This window comes from Crinia signifera, chromosome 1 (genome assembly GCF_055691185.1).
Source record: "Crinia signifera chromosome 1, ASM5569118v1, whole genome shotgun sequence".
Classification (NCBI taxonomy): Eukaryota; Metazoa; Chordata; class Amphibia; order Anura; family Myobatrachidae; genus Crinia; species Crinia signifera.
The window spans coordinates 356,534,366-356,552,133 of record NC_139217.1 but is presented as its reverse complement, the minus strand read 5'-3'; positions in this window follow the sequence as shown (position 1 = coordinate 356,552,133).

Sequence of the window (17,768 nt, the reverse complement as noted above, 5' to 3'; positions counted from 1 at the left end):
CATCTCATTAATTATGCGAATTCGGGAAAAAGTGCGAAAACGGCCGTTTTTGCGATAAAAATCGCCAAAAACCCAACATCGACCTCTAATAAATGTCACCCTAAATGTTGCAGCATGTAGCTATTGTGCAGGAGGGAACAGGCCTCAAGCACGTATGGGACCACACTGCTTTTTTATTTATGTATTTATAACAAATTAACACAAACATTCTTGTGTGTATTAGGGATCTGATTCAGGCCTGTCAGCAACATTGCTAACAGGTCTGAATGAAAAGTCTACCGCAATCCCCCCCTTACCAGCCTGAACCCGGTATGCAGTCCTTATGGTGGGTTCCTAGTGTATGGCCACCAACAATGTAATTTTGAAAGGTGCTGAAACATCAACATTATAGGCTACTGTACTAATGTGTTGTGTTTGTTCTTCCCATAGTTTACAATGTTCCACAATGGAAGAAGCGGGCCACAAAGATGGAACAAGCCACAAAGGCAATGACTGCCGTAATGCTGGAACACCTGAAGGAAATGGATGAATCTATGCAAGCGCACGAAGATGCTCGCCTCCAGCGATTTATGGACAATGAGCGTGATCTACAGAACTCTTTCACTTCAGCGAGTGTTGGTATGCATGAGCGTATAAATCTCGAAAATAGAGAAACTCAGTTGCAGTTCCTAAATAGCCTTTTCAGTAGAACACAAGGCTATGCACAGCCCCAGCCACCACGTAATTATTTTGAGGGTAGTTATCAAATGTATAGCAGAGGGCAACCCAATTTTTACCCCCCAGCCCAAGGAAGCATGGCGGCACACGGTGTGTCAGAGCCTCCACCAGTGCCACATCATTTTCAAGAGTATCCAGCTGGAACACAACACCATTCACCAATTCCTCCCCATGCCCCTGAGTATTCTGTTGGTACTGCACGCCCTCCATCAAATCCACGCCAGGCCCCTGAGTATTCTGCTGGAACAGCACACCCTCCACCAAAACCTCGCCAGGCCCCTGAGTATTCTGCCGGAACAGCACACCCAGCACTCGGCATGCACCTAAGTTTGCAGCTGCTCCACATAGTGACCAGCAGCCTGCATCTGCCCAAAGCCTTTTCTACCCCTGTTACCAAGAGTTGTAAAACTGTTTAAGCTGGTTACAGTATTTTCTTTATATGTCTGTTCGGCTGGTCTGTTCAGATTTAGGGGGAAATTTACTAAGAATACAAATACTAAAAATCGTATTTGTATTCTTAATACGAATAATTACGACCGCATACGGCTGTTTCAGCCGTATGCAAAGTTATGTTCCGGAGGGAAATTTACAAAGCAGTCAAATACGACTGCTTTGTAACCCTCCGATGGCATAACCATTCGTATTAGCGGTCGTATATAAGATGGCTAATACGAATTCGTACAGGCAGTCTGCACAGATCAGTCAGATCCGTGCAGGCTGCAATGTGTAAAAAGAAAATGGTAAAATAAATAAATAAATTTGGTTCCCAAAAAATGGTTCCCAAAATACGGGGGACAAAATGAGTAGGGGTCCCCCGTATTTTAAGAACCAGCCCCAGGCCAAACCAGCCAGCAGGGTAATGCCACAGCCGGGGGACACTTATTATATAAGTTCCCGTGGCCAAAACATTAACCCTACTGACCAGTCAGCCTGGCCAGGGGCCCTGGGGGAGTGGGGACCCCCCCAATAAAGGCCCCCCCCCCTCCAGGACTTACCTGACCAGGCTGAAGCCTGGTGCTGTCTCCGGTGGCCCTGGAGCGGTGGTCACCGGGCTGATTCAGTGTAAAAAAAAGAATAAACAAGTCCCAGCATGTGGGGCATTAAAGGGCCCGCTGGCACTTGTAGTTCCACAGTATGAAAAATAGTCAAATAAACACACACACAGACACATGAAAAATAAAACTTCCACAGGTACCCCTATGGATTTCTTCAGGTCCTGGACCACGGACTCTGCCGCCCTGGAGCCCCGGACCCAGGACCAAGGCCCCGGACCCAGGACTCTACAGCCCTGGAGCCCCAGACCCTGGAGCACCAGACCCCGGACCCAGGGACCTACCGACCGGATCAAGATAGGTAAGTATCAGTATGTGTGGGCTTTGAATGTATTAAAGTTTTATTTTTCATGTGTCCGTGTGTGTGTTTATTTGACTATTTTTCATACTGTGGAACTACAAGTTCCGGCGGGCCCTTTAATGCCCCGCATGCTGGGACTTGTGATTATCCAAGTCTCAGCTTGCGGAGGACAGTATTAAACAATAGTTTATTTATTTTTTTACACTGAATCAGCCAGGGTCACCGGGGACAGCACCAGGCTTCAGCCTGGTCAGGTAAGTCCTGGAGGGGGGCTTTACTTGGGGGGGGGGGGTCCCCACTCCCCCAGGGCCCCTGGCCAGGCTGACTGGTCAGTAGGGTTAATGTTTTGGCCACGGGAACTTATATAATAAGTGTCCCACGGCTGTGGCATTACCCTGCTGGCTGGTTTGGCCTGGGGCTGGTTCTTAAAATACGGGGGACCCCTAGTCATTTTGTCCTCCGTATTTTGGGAACCAGCCCCGGACCTGGAGCCTGGGGCTGGTTTTAAAAACTTGGGGAGCCCCTATTTGCCGGGTTTCCTGATTGTTTTATTACCGGCCCCGGCTCTTTCAGCCTGGTGCTGGTTACGGCTCTGGGGGAGACCCCACGCAGTTTATTTATTTATTTTACCATTTTTGTTTACACATTTTAGCCTGCACGGATCTGACTGATCCGTGCAGACTGTCTGGACGAATTCGTATTAGCGGCCGTATATACGGCCGCTGATACGACTGGTTACGCCATCGAAGGTTTACAAAGCAGTCTTATTTGACTGCTTTGTAAATTCCCCTCTGGAACATGACTTTGCATACAGCTGAAACAGCTGTATGCAGTCATATTCATTCATATTAAGAATACAAATACGAAATTTCGTATTCTTAGTAAATTTCCTCCAAATTGTTTATCTTTGTACAAGTTCGTATATAGTGAAAATCACTTTAATGTACATATGAATAAAATATGTACATAAAAACATAACTGTCTTGTCCTTATTATTATTATTATTATTATTTTATTAAATGTTGTAATAGCCATGATAAAATCTATGCAGTGTGCTGGTGAAAAAAAGCCCTATTTAAAATGACATCATCTTTAGCCAGCCAATAAAAGCTGTTTTTTAAACAGCCAATCACAGCAATTTGTACAAATTTCCCAACACCCATTCAAAGCTGCTATTACATTCCACACACTTGTTGTTAGGCAGACCATGGAAAGCAGTGTGAAAGGGGAAGACACAGGAAATTCCTGGGTCTGAGGTGCAGTATGAAGGGGGTCTGTTGAGCTGAGAAGCTCTGTGCCCCGCCAAAAATCCGTCAAGAAACACCCGGCATTTTGCAGGGGCGGCAATGAGAACGCAGCATAAGATACAAAATGCTCTGCTCCTCATCTCTTACTCTATGATTGCCGTTACCTGTGTTGAAACACCCTTCTCATCAATTAACTAGTGCAACACAGGTGATGATAATTATACATTAAGAGGAAGAGAACAGAGGGGGGATTAGGGTTACCACCTTTTCCCTTTAATTCCGGACACATATTAATTACACAGGTTCTGTGGAAGTTTAAAACCAGGTGATATGCAGTCTTGAAGTCAGCCAGCCACAGAACCTGTGTAATTAATATGTGTCCGGAATTAAAGGGAAAAGGTGGTAACCCTAGGGGGGATGTATGAAGCAGTGATAAGGTAGGATAAGAGATAAAGTGCCTGGTACTTTACCACCGGCCAATAAGCTCCCAACTGTCCCTTTTTAAACCCAGCCTGTTACTTAACAGGAGCTGATTGTCCGGATCTTTCTAATACTGGCCACACATCAGACCAACTTTCCTCCTCCAACCCAGGGCCGGTGCAAGGCACCAGAGTGCCCCAGGCGGAGGGGGGGGGACACGCCCCGGAGCTCACCCGATACAGGGAGGGAGGGGGGGTGCGGAGGCCTGCCTGCGATGTGGCGTGCTCCCAAACACTGGAAAATGGATCAAAATTATTGTTTGGTTTAATTTGATAAATCAAACGACTTTAACCAATTTATCTGAATTACTATTGTCTGTTTTCCAGCATTTGGGAGCATTATGCTCCCATACATTGCCAGATTTTTGTTCCCGCCAGACAGATAAATCTGTAGGTGTGAGCACAGCATTAGATTAGGATGAGGTTTGTTCAAACTGAAACCTAAATTGCAGTGTAATAAGAGCATCTTTTTTTTTTTTTTATTTTCCTTTTACGGTACAAAATTTACAAACTTACATTAAAATAACATACAAACATTCAACAATACATTACATATAGACATCTTGGTATGTGCAATAACAAATCATGTTTCCTAATATTGCTAATATATCTTTCCAGTCCATCGTACAACATCATAGATAGTAATTTCCTTATACCCCAATGGTACCATAATTCATATAATATATAATAATGCATATTCATTCATGCGGCCTTCCCCCTTCCAAATTCCAATTCAGATTTGTCACAATAACCCTGTAGTTTATTTATAACCCATGTCTCCCGTATTCAGTAGCTGCAGTGGGGGACCATACAGAAGTAAGCTGAGTCTATCCGCCATATAAAGAGGAGAAGGAAGGGAGAAAAAGAAAAAAAAAAAAAAAGAAAAGAAAAAAAAAAAAAAAAAAAAGAGGAAAATATTTATTTCTTCAATCCTCTTATAATCTTCTTCCTCATTACTTTTAATAATCATTTAAATATTATTATAACAGTGTTCTCCACCTTAGTCCTAATTTAAAAAAATTATATATACCCAATTTATCCAGCGCTTCAGCCGTGGTTTTTCACAAACATTATTTCAACCAAGTGTTTTATCTGTGATTAGTGATATGTGTACCTCCAAATGATTTTAATCCTCTTATCCTCTTTTTCCCCATTACTTTTAATAATCGTTTAACTTTATACAAATATTATCAGCCTTAGTCCTACTTTCGGATAATTGTATATATCAATTTTATCCAACGCTGCAACAGTGATTTTACGCAGGGATTATCTCCACCAAGTGTTATTTCTGTGATTTAGTGATATATGTACAACCATATAATTTTAATCTTCCAACCTCCTTTTCCCCTTTTCTCCTTCCTTTTTCTATTACTTTTTGTGATCATTTAACCTTAATTTAAACCAGTGTCATCAACCTTAGTCTTAATTTCCACAATTATTTAAAAAAAAAAAAAAAAAAGAAACAGGGGAGAGAAAATTTCCCCTCCTCTCTTTTCTCTCCTTCTCCCTATTCTCTCCTTAACCATGACTCAACTGCTACTTGAACGTCGCCTCAACCAGCGATTCCATACCTTCCAAAATTTATCTTGTGTGTTCCGAAAAATATGAATAAATTTCTCATGCTCAACTGTATAGTCCACCAGTGCTAGCCATTCCATATATTCTGGACCTTTATCAGCCAACCAAGATCTGGCAATCAATACCTTCGCTAAGGCACATACATTATTAATAAAGATCTTATCTTCCCAATTCAGATCCCCCGTACTTATTACATTTAACAAACATCCCCTATTCGACAAGCAGTTTCTATTAATTCCCAACTTCACCAGGAATTCTATAACCTTTTCCCAGAATTCTTTTACTCTGGGGCAGTCCCACAGCAAGTGAAAAAATGACCCAGTTGCCATCTGGCATTTAGGGCAGATATCCATAGTTCTCGCCCCAAACTTCATTAACCTCGGCATGGATAAGTATGATCTATGAAGAAGAAATAACTGGATCTGCTGGGTCCTAACTGAATTGGTGGCCTTAGAGACCGATGAAATGGCTCTCACCCATTCATCAGGCTGTATTGGCCCTAAGTTATCCTCCCATTTTTCCCGCAAAGCCACCAAGTTATCCCCAGCTGCTGCAGACAAATAGTTGTAAAGTCTTGATATCATTTTATTATTTTTATCGGATTTCAATATTTTTTTGATTGGGGATTCTCCAAATAGGGGCTTACTTTCCTTAAAAAAGGAATTTAAGGCATTACGAAGCTGGATATATCTAAAAGTATACTTCGCCGGAATATCATACTCGTATTGTAATTGCTCAAAAGACTTTAGTCTACCTCTCTCGTAAAGCTGGCTTATAGAATTTATGCCAAAAGGCTCCCAGAACTTGACGGATTGTGTATATTTAATCCCTTTTAAGATTTTTGGATCGTTTAGAGGGTGTTCCTCATCCAAATTTTGAAAGCCAACCCTTTTATTTGATTTCGTCCAAATTTTAACTGCCTGTTTTATTATATCGGGATCGCCCCTACTGGACTGACCCCTCACTAACTTCTGAAGGGGAGTAATTCCATTTTCTCATTCTAAGATGGTGTTTTGTATCCTCATACACTCTACTGATGGTCTCACCCAATCGGCTACAGAAGCCAGTTGGCTTGCCAAGTAGTATAACTGCAAATTTGGTAATGCAAGGCCACCTTCTTCCTTCTTGTTAAATAGGACTTGAAGTTGGATTTTAGCTCGCGAATTATGCCAGATAAAAGAGGCAATCATGCTGTTAAACTTCCTAAAGAATGACTCGGGAATATATTTGGGAGCGTGCTGGAGTTGGTATAAAAATTTTGGCAATACAATCATTTTTATAAGGTTTACTCTACCGGAGACTGATAAGGGTAACCTCCTCCATACTTTGAATTTGTCTGTCAAATAATCTAATAGGGGATCTAAATTTAATTTTTTGAAATCTCCCGAATTGTGAGATATCCACACTCCCAAATACTTAAAGGTATAAGCCCATTCCAGTGGTGTATCCACCAGCCTAGAGCCTGTATCCCGAGGCCTAATTGCAAATATAATTGACTTACTCCAATTCACCCTGAACCCGGAATAATCCCCGAATTTTGTGATCACATCCATAGCCAGAGGGGCAGCCTTTTGCCCATCTGCTAAAAAAATCAGGAGATCATCCGCGTACAGGGTGACTACATCAGATATGGAGCCTCTATTAAACCCCAATATCTCCGGGTGTTGACGCATTAGGCAAGCCAGTGGCTCTATTGAGATCGCAAACAGGGTCGGGGATAGAGGACACCCCTGCCTCGTCCCTCTAAATAGTGGGAAGGATTGGGAAACATTCCCATTTATGGCCACCCTCGCCATAGGGTTATTATACAATAATTTTATCCACTTAGTGAATCTTGGCCCTATGCCCATTGCAGCCAGCACCTCCCAGAGGTAATGCCACTCGACCGCAATAATAATAAGAGCATCTTAAAGGTCTGGGGGACCACTTGACTACCAAGTATATTGAAATCAACAGCTTCCACACTGGGGTAGTGATATATTTATCCTGCCTATTTTGGTGTTGGTCTATCTGCAATTGATTTGGTACTGCCTACTTCAGGCAACTTTTAGAATTTTTTCTAGGGCCTCTTTTAGTTCACAATCTGCCCCTGCATACATCTGATCTATGTATAATGAAAATGCTTTTTACTTTTTTTAAATAGCATTGAAATACTAGCCTGCTCATGGTTTTCATTTATTCCTTGTTCCGCCTGAATATTGTGGGAGATTTACAACCTTCCTTGGTGTGGTCAACTGCATTAATTCTAGTTAGTGCATTTCAGTAGGCAGGCATTAGCAATCATTATATGCTGTGCAATTCAGTAATCAGTATCCATTCTATCATGCACTTTAGTCTATAATCACCATAATCCTTTCTATACAGTGCACTCTACTTTGCAAACTCTGGTATCTATTCCGCAGTCTGCAACTATCAGCATCTATTCATACTGTGCATTCTTCTCTGTATATCAGTCTCTACAGAGTTACACTCTATACTCTATCAGGCCCAGAACTTCTTATATTTTACTAATACCCAGCCCAAACCTCCTGTTTCTGATCCAAGTTCACAAAATCCCAGAGACCTGACAGAAGAGACCATTTCTGGTGACATGTTGATGCTTATCATTACAATATAAAATATTCTTGAGTATACGGAGTAGACTCTGAGGTAATGCCGAAAAACTTCCCACCTGGCTGATACCGGTGGAACTGAACAGAACTTGTGGCCATTGGACTGAGCACCAGCCTGGCACCAGTGGGTCTTGACAATGGGCCAGAACCAGTGGATGAGAGTTAGACACTGGGCTGGAACCAGTAGAACTGGACACTGGCCTGTGACTGGAAGATGAGGGCTGACACCGAGCCACAATTGGAAGAACTGGACACTGGGACTAGGACCATTGAATAACAGCTGGACACAAGGCCGGAACCAGTGGATGAGAGCTAGACACTAGGCTGGTACCAGGGCTGGGACCAGCAGTTCTGTTACTCGACTCTGGGCTAGTACCACTGAGTATTGTTGGGTTCAGTGGTGTTACAGAGCAGGATAGACTAGAAATTTAGTAGCCTCATTTAGGACTCTTGGCGATAGCCATGGGGTGTGAAGCCGGGCTGCCCGATGTTGATACATCGGGCAGCTTCACATCCCCCATAGAAACCTAATATTTGCGGTTAACCCCCAAAAACTGATGTTTTCAGGGATTTAGCCGCAAATATTGCTTGATAAATGGGCCGTGTTTCAGGTGCATGTACTGTGGCAGAAATCAGGAAATGCAGGCACAACTAAATATGCTTGCTGAAAAAATCAAGGAAACTATAACTGAGAACATAATGTCCTTTAGAATGAGAATTCCGTAGACTGGAATGCAAAAGAATACATTGCTTTCAGGAACACATGAAGCATAATCTGGAGAGAAAATAACAGCAGAACTAAGATGCAGGCATATAAACAAGACATTAAATACAGGAGCTGATACCAGCAAAGTTGTTACTTGAGGAATATTGGGCCCTATTCAGACGTGCTCACTAGGCAGTGTATTTTCATTGCCTAGCGAGCAGGTAATGCCACCCAGCCGAATGCACACTCCCAGCGACGAGCGAATGCCTGCACTAGCATGCGACCGCATGTGTACTCTTACACATCCGCTCTCATGAGGCCGCACGGAGGAAAAATCAAATGATTTTTCCAGTCTTCACTCTGAAAAGTAAGTCTATACTAAGTAAGTCATGTGATGTCAGCTGCCCGCCCAAGGATGCATGGACACACCTGCGTTCGCAGGGGTATGCCCAGCATTTGTATGGTCACACCCATCGTTTTTGTGGGCTCTCCCCCTGTCCGCCCCCCTTCCTGCCCATCATTGAGTGAACACCCCGGCAAGTGTGAAACTCACCTAAGGCATTCACTCCCGGGGTTTGCACATATTCATGCACGCACATGTGCAAACCTTCACTATTGACCCGGGATACCAAATTTGGACCAGACCAATCAGGTATGAATCATCCCTATTGTCTTGAGAGACATGTAACAAGCAATACATGAAGATTGGATTACTGGGGCTTAGATAACTGGATACACTGGGAATGCTGAGGCACTGACACATCGCTAAGAATTGCCGGCTTACTGCTTAACAGGAGTCAGGGTTTCAGCAATGTGACTTATTACTGTGGCCATTAGTTAATAACAAGAAAGGTTTACATAGGCTCAAGGGCCGGTCCTGGTTCCCAAAATACACGGGACAATATGAATAGGGGTCCCCCGTATTTTGAGAGCCAGCACTGGGCCCAAACAGCCAGCAGGGTAATGCCACAGCCAAGGGAAACTATTTATACTAGTTCCCAAAGTATTAAACCTCCTGACTGTTCATCCCAGACAGAGACCCTGGGTGTAGTGGGGACCCCCCCAATGAAGGGGTCCCCCCTCTTGAATTAACCCTGCCTGAGCTTTTGCCCGAGGCTGCCCCCGGTGCCCCAGGGTGGTGGACACTGGGCTGATTTAAATGTAAAAAAATTGATGGAACCATTATGTTATGTTGTGGAACTACGACATACCGAACACTAGCATGCATTAAAAGGGGTATAGATTCAAGGGATGCCAATGTGATAGTGCCTCTTTACAAGGCATTGGTGAGACCACACTTGGAATATTGTGTTCAGTTCTGGGCACCACACCTTAAAAAGGACATAAATGAATTGGAACAGGTACAGAGAAGGGCAACTAAGCTAGTAAAAGGTCTCAAATCCCTAGAATACAAAAATAGGTTAACCAGGCTGAATATGTTTTCACTGGAAAAAAGGAGGTTGAGAGTTGATATGAATAGTATGTTCAAATACAGGATTGGGAATCAGATGGAACTGGTAGATGATTTGTTCACTAACAGGCCTAAACTTAGGACACGCGGGCATGTACTGAGGCTCCAGGAAAATAAATTCCATACTGAATTAAGAAGGGGATTCTTCACCATTAGAGCAGTAAAATTCTGGAACTCATTGCCGGTGGGGGTGATTACAGCAACTACTGTTAATAAATTTAAATCAAAACTGGATGCATTTTTGGCCACTAAGGGAATCCTATAGATATGACTTACTCAAGTCAGTAGTAACAAGTTAGATAGGTTGAACTCAAAGGATTAACGTCTTTTTTCACCCTTAATTACTACGTTACTATGTTACAAGTCCCAGCAAGTCTGCACCGCAAGGAGAACCACAAGTTTCAGCATGCGGGGCATTGAACGGCCCAGTGTGTATTGTGTTCTACAAAATAACAAACAGTTAAATAACAAACAGACACAGAAGAAAAGTTTATTGCACACTACAATCATACACACAATATACTCAACAATTGGGTCCACCGTAGGTCTGTCCCTTTGTCCATTAGAATCCAACAGTACAGATCTGTGGAAGGAAATTATACTTACCGACTGCACCGGTGAAGATCTGTTTGTTTCAAGTAGCATTCCGGGACAAATACAAAGAAACAAGTGTAGCAGCGCACAGCTTTGAGAGTGAAATGAAAAATAATTTCAGATTGGATGATCTTAAATAAGATAAATTTATTAACACTTGATATGGGTTAAAAATGCATATATCATAAAAATAATTGATAAAACATACATGAACACCCCAAAAGTATGTAATGAGCACCGGAGAGTCCGTTCCTAGTATACCTTTCGGAAAGGATATTGGAAAAGGATAGTTACCACCCTTTTAGAGGGTACAGAAGTCCTCCAACAGTCCTTGCTCGGTCCAAGATGGCACAAATTACCAATGGCTGTGAGGGGGTAAGTGAGTCCAGTCCACAGGTCCGTGGATGCAGGGACTTTTGGGCAGATGTCAACAGCAGTAGATGTGATGCAATCCAAGAGTTCCTTCAAAGTTCTTTGGAAGGGTCCCAGAGGTTGGTTCAGACTTCTATCCGGTATAGGTATGCATATGGGGTTGTCCAAACAGCTCACTGACGCGTTTCGCCACTCCAGGTGGCTTTATCAAAGGTGGGTACACAGTATGTGTACCAAGCTGGACCGGGAGTAGCGGGGAATGTTTACATTCTCCGCTCCTTCCCCCGAAGTGCACGATTGGCCATCCATCAGCCAATCAGGAGCTGGTTCTCAAAAATTCTCATTTTGTCCCCCGTATTTTGGGAAACAGGACTGGTTCTTCAGCCTGATGCTGGTTTTACAAATTACAGGGAACCCCTATTTGGTTTCAACTCTGATTTTCTAAAACCAGGACCGGCTCTTTCAGCCCACACCATTTTTTTTTAATTATTTAATTTTCAATTTTTTTTACACAGTGAAGCCTACACAAATCTGATTGATCCGTGCAGGCTTCAACCAAATACACCTGGAAAATGAGTTGTATATTCCAGGTGTATTTTCGAGTTAATTACTGGCCAGATGTTACATACAGCCGGTTAGTAAATTTGGAATCACCATTTGCATAAATGGTAATTCGTATTTGTATTCTATCTATGGCATATGCATTCATATTCGGAAATATGAATACAAATTTTCCAGGAATATGAATACGAATGCCCGTATATCGGTCTTTGTATTCCAAAAATACAAATTTACGACCATATAGCGGCACAAATTGCAACAAATAGGCGTATTCATAGCCGTTTGACCTTAGTAAATTCCCCCCCTTGTGTTTTTTTTTCTTATACAATAATTGCAATCATTTCAAAATAGCAATCAGGTTATAATGCAAAAGAATGAGGCTTACTGATAACACTTCCTTTTGCATTATAAACCTTATTAATTTGCATTATAAACTAATTGATATTATGAACTGATTTGTATTATTGTATACCCATATATGTAATTTGACTGCTTTTGTAACTTATTTAATAATTTGTGAGTATTGTGACTTATGTAAATAAATGGTGGCCAGATTATCTGGTACAGTGCACAGACAAAAATTGCTCAGGGCTGGCTCTGGTCGTGTTAGTACATAAGCAAATTTAAAAAATAATTCTGTCCTTCTACCCATAATTGTACATTGATGGTATCATGCACACTAACGGCTTCACTTGTAGATAAATTCGAATTCTCATCATTGCAGCCAACTTTGTCCTTAACTACAAGAACTGTTGTAAACTGATGGAATGCCCACAACTGTTTAATTTACTTATCGGTTTAGGTACATAGCTCAGAGTGTACTTTGAACCTGTTTTGCTCTTTATCTTTTCTACAGTGACCCCACAGCCTTTTGATGTTGCACATATCATTCCGCAGAGTTTCTTCAACATCTCCCTACTTCTATTTTGTAACAGTAGCTTTAGATTGAAAATTAAATTATGAAATTAGTCATATTTTCCCATCAATAATAATTGTGGTGCAGTTTTTGGCTGTGTCTCCAGGCAGTCAGGAGAAATAATACAAATTAAAGCTGCGCTGACAGTATGGTTGGTGTCACCCAGTTCACCAAATAGACCTTGTGTGCACTGATGACAGTGCAGCTCCTGGCTCCCGGTCACTGAGGGGTATGGCCGCCTTAATAGAATTGTAAGTCCTGGGCAAAGAAATGCATTGAGGCCCCCACCCAGTGAATAAATACTTTTAATAAAATAAAAAAAATGACTCCTCTATTGGTCCCGTGTAGTCTGTGGACCTGCTTTTTATACAGTGTATAAAGACAGCTGTGAATCTGCTAATCCAGTAAGGCCAAAGGAAACCATCAGAGTGAAGTGACGGAGAAACAGGTCAAGAGTGAGAGTTTGAGCACCCATCACACCTGTGTTATCTTCATCCCTCCACCAACCTAAATTGGGACTGCACCAACCTCCATCCGGTGCCTGTCAGGTAACTGGCATGCTGCATCCGGGTCCACGATTTGCCAAGCGACTCACGGATATAGAGCCATCTGTGCCACCATCATCCACCTCCACCTCCTCTGTCTCTGCGGCCAGACCCGTTGAGCTTCAATAAGAACTGCTCTAATTACCATTCTACAACTGAGAGGCCAAGCAGAGGGAGACCAGTGTTGGGGAATTACAGGAATACTATTAAGGCGGACATTCTCTGTAAGAGGAATTGCATCAAAACCAAATATAGCTGATTGCTGAATTTACACAAGGAGAGCATTGGATTGCATTCAAGGGTACTTGTTTCCTAGCACGGCGCCCAATATTTTGATCATAGTACATCTTATACAATCACATCGCATGCAATATAGCGGCATGCGATGCATGCGATGTGATGCGATTTTTTATTGTACAAGCACACTGATGGGTGCTTTCAATGTTAAATGCACCCCCATTGGCAATGCCACACCCACTATCAACGCCAACCCGAAGCGTGGCGAGCGTAGCCAGCCCGTGAGGGGCGGCGGTACACATCCTCCGACCTTTTCATACCCCCACTATCCACATCGGCGCGGAGTTGACTTTAGATAGTGTGGCGAGCCCGAAGCGTGGTGAGCGCAGTGAGCAACCGAGATTACAGTGAGCGACACGGATTACTTTACATGTATTCCACGTCCCCTCATGGGGCTCGCTGCGCTCGCCACGCTTCGGGCTCCTATTCCGCATCCCCACGCGGGGCTCTCTGCGCTCGCCACGCTTCGGGCTCAGTGGCTCGCTGTGCTCGCCACACTATCTAACATCAACTCCATGCCGACGTGGATAGTGGGGGTATGAAAAGGTCGAAGGACGCGTACCGTCACCCCTCGCGGGATCGCTGCACACGCCACGCTTCGGGTTGACGTTGATAGTGGGGGTGGTGTCGCAAACAATTAAAAATCGTGCTAGGAAACAAGTACCAATTCAAGGACTACCATCCATTCTACTTGTGGCGACCAGCTTGGTAACTATATAAATAATCTCTGGAGATACCCCTTATACCTCCATTATAAATTGACATTCATGGCTATAACATCTGCCCCTAGACCAACCATATATTAATCTGGACATTAGTACCTCAGGCTTATTGATATTATTGTGCCATTTTAATTTTGTTTTTATTTTATGTATTTTATCATGACAATGTATGGTGTTAATTAAATTTGATTATTTTTAGAAAAACTCTTTTAGTGCTGCTTTTTATGTTTATGTGGGTTCCCCATTTGCAGTATATGGGGCAAATAGTGGTTGTGATGCAGTGACGCTTGTAGGTTGTTTTATGTAACTCTCGCTCTAGACAGGAGAGAGACATGTTTCCACAATAGAGGATGGGACGGAAGATGCATGAACAAGCTGTACTTGTGCAGTACAAGATCTATCTGAGTTGGTTGCACAGTGACACAGTTCTAGTAGGACTGGGTCCCAGCAGCTCAGAAAAGACAGCATATAGTACTCTCCTCCTATAGCATCAGGGCACTAAAGGGGGGTACTCAATCTGTGCCGATATTTTCTCCAGCGGAAATAATTGCACTTGCCTATTCAATGCTGCCGTTTCTGTCAGTAGCTTTCAGATTCTGATTTATTTAAAGTCAAATCTGTATTGTCGGAAACGTCCACTAATTGTCGAATTCACAGCGGATTCCAACAATTTAGCATTCGATTCCAACAAAACTTGGCCATTCTGACACTGAACAGTTGGAACATTGAATAACGACTGTCGAGTTACATTCAGAGAAGATCGAAAACGGCTGTGAATCCAACTGTCGGAAATGTCCGCTAATTATCGAATTCATAACTGATATCAACAATTCATTTATTTATTTTATTTCTTAACAGTTTCTTATATAGCACACATATATTCCGCAGCGCTTTAGAGAGAATATTTGAACATTCACATCAGTCCCTGCCCCAGTGGAGCTTACAATCTATATTCCCTACCACATATAAACACAAACACGGACATTCTAGGGTTAATTTGTTGGGAGCCAATTAGCCTACCAGTATATTTTTGGATTTTGGGAAAACCCGGAGTACCCGGAGTAAACCCACGCAAGTACGGGGTGAATATACAAATTCTGCACAGTTATGGCCATGGTGGGAATCGACCCATGACCTCAGTGCTGTGAGGCAGTAATGCTAACCATGAGATCATCTGTACTGCCCAATTTAGCGGACGTTTCCGACAAAACGTGGCCGTTCTAAAGCTTGACAGTTGGAACATTGAAAACCGACTGTCGAGCTACAGTCGGATTGTGTCAAAAATGGCTATGAATCCTACTGTCGGAAACATCCCAACAGTCAGAATCGGGATTGAATACCCCCCTGATTGGGGAGAGTGCCTGTAGTTCAAGGAACTACATTGTGTGCTTCAGTGCACTAAATTGGCATCTTAAATTAACCTTTCTCTTCAATTGGGATATCACAATCTGTCACACATCACCTGTTAATCATCATCACACATTCTTGGGCAAACAGCCACCCGTTTAGCCATAAGTGTGCTGTAGAGAGGTGGACAATTTTTGTGTACAAATCATCCTCCTTATTCTTCTACCCTGTGTTTACAACATAGTTAACGTAGAGTGATTTTATCATCAATATGTTGCATCCATCTGGCCCAGCCTCAGAGAAACTGCTACACCCTCCAGAAAGTCAGTAAGATCACCTCTATTTCGAGGAAACTCCCTGATATTCACCTGTATCCACAATTCGATATTTGAATACACTACAAGGATGTTTCCAATCTCACATGCAAGGATAGAGCTTGCAAGAAAGCTCTGTCTCTGCAAATCCCCTTACTGCAGTTCTCAGGGTATTTTTCCTAAAACATACCCTGAGCAATGGGTCACCATCTACACACTCCTAATCCTCAATTTGAGTCCCTCCACTACTTCGCTTACACTGACCTGCGACCAGGACCGGTGATCAGTGGCCAGTGAGGGCAGTTATCTGACCCTGTGCATCTGCTACTGCTGTGGCCCCCAGCAAGGTAAAGTTAGATTCCAGCTTCACAGCACATGAGTTTACTGCAGCAGGAGTCACAGCAGGAGCACAGCGATCAGCTGAACAGCTGTCCTTAATACCTATACCTACCTGGGTGCAGGTGTTACTTTTATGTAAAAAAAATAAAAAACAGTGTTTAGCATTGTCAATGGGTCTGGATCTGAATTCTACCTTCACTGCCAACAGGCAGAGAAGGATAAGCTAGAGTAGGGGAACCATAGGGAAGCTTAGATAATGTTATCTGAAGATGGCGTTGAAATCACAATGCTCCATTATTTATTGTAGAATCTAATTTTAATATATTCTGGGAAACCACATTTCCCATTAAAAGTATGAGAAATGTTCTAAAATCTTTTGACTAAAATTGTGATTTGAAGTCAGAGCTTGGAGGAGAATTTTGTGAATTATCTGCCATTTGCTATTCATACATTCAGGAGATACTGAAATAAAGTGAAAAGTGTATGACACATTATTTGAGTAAAAATACTTTTTCTAAATATGCCCATTAGCGCTCATTCAGGCAAATTAATTGAGACACCAAGCGGGTTATTCTTATTCATTCGGCCCTGTTGTGTATCTGCGCATGAGTGTTTCTGCGCATGTGCAGACAAAGGTGCGTGCACCCACTGCGAACATTCTGCTTGTCGGGTGCACGAGGGGGGGGGGGTGGAGAAGGGCGGGGGGCACTGGGCAGCTCCATTACCATATGGGAACGCCCAGCGTCCCAGCGTACACGCATATTAAAGTGACTTGAAAGTCCATCGAAAGATGTGGGAGGTTACCCGTGGCATACAAATGGATGTTTATGTTAAACATTCATTCGCAGCCTGTGCGGGTGAACCCGCGGTGCTAGGGGGGGGGGGGGGGGGGGGGCAGGTGGCCAGACAATTGGAGGGTGGGGTTTGGTAGACTCGCAAGGCTGAGAATTCGCAGCCTTGCGAATCAACCAGAATAATCCCCCAGGATCATGATCATTCTTTGATCTCAGTGCCTATACCTTCTGCTGTATATGCAATATAACAGATGTGTTGTTTATATCCAAACAACAAGACGATTCTTTTTTTGGCGTATTCGTATTTTGGGAATTTACGATGCCAAAAATATGATTTTTTTGTATTCATATAAATGGGACATTCGTATTTCTATTTACAAATACGAATGAATAGACCATCGATAGAATATTTATTATTTATTTATTTATTTACAGTTTCTTATATAGCGCAGCAGATTCCGTTGCGCTTTACAATAGTAGACAGTGATAAGACAAACTGGGTAACAACAGACAGACTTGGAGGTAGGAGGGCCCTGCTGCAAGCTTACAATCTATAGGGATATAGGGGGGAAACATAAGGACAGGCACCAGTAATAGCATAGCAGTTACAAATCCAGAATGGAAGCTATATAATACATAAGTGCCTCGGAGGGTTATGCATGTAGAACTTAAATATGATAGGCTTGCCTGAAGAGGTGAGTTTTCAGGGAACGCTTGAAAGTTTGGAGACTTGTGGAGAGTCTTAATGTGCGTGGAAGGGCATTCCATAGGATGGGAACAGCCCGATGAAAGTCCTGTAATAAT